This window comes from Micropterus dolomieu, linkage group LG12, assembly GCF_021292245.1.
Source record: "Micropterus dolomieu isolate WLL.071019.BEF.003 ecotype Adirondacks linkage group LG12, ASM2129224v1, whole genome shotgun sequence".
NCBI lineage: Eukaryota > Metazoa > Chordata > Actinopteri > Centrarchiformes > Centrarchidae > Micropterus > Micropterus dolomieu.
In genome coordinates, this window is record NC_060161.1 from 36,768,682 (window position 1) to 36,772,371 (window position 3,690).

General features: G+C 44.2%; 2 protein-coding genes across 2 annotated transcripts in view; both read right to left on the reverse strand.

The window, feature by feature from the left end:
- Positions 1-3,690, reverse strand: part of LOC123980194 (zinc finger protein 239-like) — a 68,779-nt gene that overhangs the window by 46,832 nt on the left and 18,257 nt on the right. The window lies entirely within an intron of this gene.
- The window catches only part of LOC123980218 (zinc finger protein 239-like), a 44,792-nt gene that overhangs the window by 23,068 nt on the left and 18,034 nt on the right, over positions 1-3,690 (reverse strand). The window lies entirely within an intron of this gene.

Consider the following 3,690-nt stretch of genomic DNA (forward strand, 5'->3'; position numbering starts at 1 on the left):
CCCACCAGAGCACTGCGCTCCCAGAATGCAGGGTTACTTGTGGTTCCTAGAGTCTCCAAAAATAGACTAGGAGCCAGAGCGTTCAGCTATCAAGCTCCTCTCCTGTGGAACCAGGTTCCAGTTTGGGTTCAGGAGGCAGACACCATCTCCACATTTAAGAGTAGGCTTAAGACTTTCCTCTTTGATAAAGCTTATAGTTAGGGCTGGCTCAGGTAGTCCTGAACCATCCCTTAGTTATGCTGCTATAGGCCTAGACTGCCGGGGGATTTCCCATGATGCACTGAGCTCCTCTCTCCTCTACTTTCTCTCCCTCTGTATGCAACCTCATCCCATTATTGCATGTTACTAACACAACTTCTGCCCTTTCTGGTAGTCTTGTGCTTTCTCGTCCCTCTCCTCTCTCCTCCTATCACTTCCTGCAGGTTTTCTGGCTCTGGAGCTGTGGAGTCTGGATCTGTGGCTGCGGGTCGCCTGCTGCCCCCGTGTTCCTGCTTGACACCCTCTACTGCAACGACTATTGTTGCTAGTCTTATTGTTATTATTGTTATTATAATCATTAACATTACGATGGTTACAATTAACACTATTATAAATATCTGTACCATTTTTCATTTAGTTTATAGCAACATTACCTTCGCTGTCTGTACCTCTGTGTGTATATTGTGTAGGCTGCCTCCCTCCTCTCCCTCTCTCTCTCTCTCTCTCACCCCAACCGGTCGAGGCAGATGGCCGCCCACCCTGAGCCATGGTTCTGCTCGAGGTTTCTGCCTCTTAAAAGGAAGTTTTTCCTTGCCTCTGTCGCCTAGTGCTTGCTCTTGGTGGGAACTGTTGGGCTTCTGTAAATATCATCACAGAGTACGGTCTAGACCTGCTCTTTTATGAAAAGCGCTGTGAGATAACTGTTGTTGTGATTTGGCGCTATATAAATAAAATTGAATTGAAAATTGAATTCAATTATTCTTGGGTGTCATGTGACCAGAGTGTTTTCGCAGCCTTGGTGATTAGAAAATCTCGTTTTATCACATGGCGATAATATCACAAATGCAATTAATCGGTCAGCCCTAACTGCTAGTATGTTAATATACAAATTATTTTATTTTACTATGTGTATATAATAGTACATACAGCCCACCAGTAGTATAAAATTAATTCCAGTTGGACAAAACAGCAGTTTCATGTTTTCAGTCATTAAATACTTGAGCAAGAAAAATGGTCTACTTAATTTGTTGATGTTACTATCTCATCAATAATCAGAACCATTCATACAGGAGGAGTTCAACATTTGAAAGTTTACTGTTGTAGTGTTTCTCAACGGGGGCAGTACTGCCCTACAGGGGGCGTTCGAGGTACAACAGGGGACCCTGGAAGCAATATTTTAGAAAGGGGGCGCTTGTTGAGATGAAAGTTTAAAAGCGAGTTTACACCAAATATTCACAACAATAAGAGTTTAAACCTTCAACTACTTGCAAAAAACTGTGGTCTGCAACATTAAAACCTGCCAGTTTAGGACTACTCCACTGCGACCGGAGGAGACTGCTTGTATCGTAACTTTTGTCTTTTGTGTTTCTGTCAGCTGCTTGTGGCGCAGCTCCGTGCTGCCTTCATGGAAACGGGAAGTCAGAGTATCCGTGACACCGTGAATGCCTTTCTATCGCAGTGTTTACACATAAACAAGGGGGGTAATCCGCTGTCGGACTTCCCCTGAAGGCATCTTAGCATCCAGCAACACCAGCGAGTGCCGTGAGATTAATCAAGTGGATCCACATCGCGCTGTGAATCGCATTCTGTTTGTGCCCAGGCGGTAACGTGACATGTCGAGTTTCAATTTTAAAATATGTAACGTTAAAAACTGAGGAGCCGTCTTGCTCCGTTTGGGACTGTGAGCTGCACTTTCTCTGAGCTGCTGAAGTTAAACTGTGTGGATTTGTGTTGAGATCTCTGCCTGATCACAGATGTTGCATAGGCTACCTGTCAGGGTACAACCCTCCCGTTTTTACCGTTCTATCCCGGAGTTAACCTGCTTAAATACATGAACATGAGCAGAAAACACGTTAAAACAGAGAAGCTAGCCTATTAAAGCCCAAGACTTATTAACTGAATTAAAATGAATTCATTCCTCATTTAGGTGCCACAATTACATTTAAAGGGGACTTGAAAGAGGAGGGAAGACTAAATCACGTGTGTTGACTCAGCAGGGATGATGATTAAATAAGCTGATCTACAGGAGAAACATATTATAAAGCAAGAAAGAATCCCAGAGAACCTCACTGCATGTTATTCTGTTATATTTTTATTTATGAATTTTTGTGTTTCTCTCTATAAATAATAACGTTTCCACCATAAATTTGTGCAGAAAAGGCAGAAATCTGAGCAGTTTGTTTGTTTTTTTTACCAGAATGCAGGAAATTAAGTCTTTAATGCTCAAAATCTTATGGGGAAGGAACTTACTAATTAAATTTAATTATTATTCATATGGCTTATTTGTTCCCTGAGAAAGTCATGAAAGTGTTGTTTGTCATTCACTTATGTGCTTTTTGTTTTTAATAACAATAGTAACAACAATAAAAATAATAATCAATAATAATCAGAGCAAATAGCTAAAATCGTTTTTGATGGGGGGGGGGGGGACCTGGACCTGGGACCTGGATAATGGGTAGGGGGGCGGCGGGCCAAAAAAGGTTGAGAACCACTGATGTAGTGCGTCAAACCATTTCTATGTCCCGCCCCATCCAGGCTGTGATTGGCATAAAATGGTAGCAAAGTTTTCAGATAATTTACTGTTGCTTTATAGACTTACTTTGGGTAGGCAGCGTCAGGGGGTGGGGGGTTATGTTAGGTAACGACTTCTGGGTTGGGCTAAGCCCCCAATGTCTCAAGAGCCTGGAAACGCCCCTGGCCCCCAGTACAGCTGCACGGTCTGCCAACGCCCCCGTCTCAGATCATTCAGAGAATAATAACGCAGGCAGACTGTTTGTCACGGTGATAAACTCCCCAAACAACAAGGAAATATAATGACTCTGCTTCATTTTTCACCATCATTGTTTGTTCTGCGCGCTCCCGACACAACACGGGCTGCACTGCGCATGCGCCGCGCGGGAAAATCCCAGAACAAAGAAAAGAGAAACGCTCGTGAGTTTTTCTTTCAGATTCCTCTCTTCAAGATGAAAACAGGAATCACGGAGACACTTTGGAAATCAAACCACGTCAACACAAACCCTGGAGCGGGTTTTCAGGCTCTGATCTCTAACAACAGAATGAACGGATGATACACGGACCCTCGAGACTCTTCCTCGTGTCTTTAGTCTCGTGATGAAGTCATGAACACTGACCTGAACATCGGTGCTATCAGAGCACGAGGCTGCTGTTTGGCTCCTGTGGTCCGGGTTCTGGTTCTCCATCGTCCTGCAGGTCTCCGCTGTGACTGGTGGACCGTGTTGTCCTGGACTGAGTCTGGATTCTGGTCTCGGAGCACTTCCGGATCCCGCGGAGCCTCCGCGTTCTCGCTGTGACGGCGCCCCGCCCCCTTAGTTACTGTCGCTAAGGCCGTTTAGAAACATGGCTCCTTGATTTCAGGCAGAAGATGAAGTTTAGTTAGTTGGTTTCCTGAAACCAGCTGATCATATTTGATGTGTATGAGGGAGTGTGCTTCACACAGAGCAGAGTTTTAATGAAGCGCTTGTTATTATCACA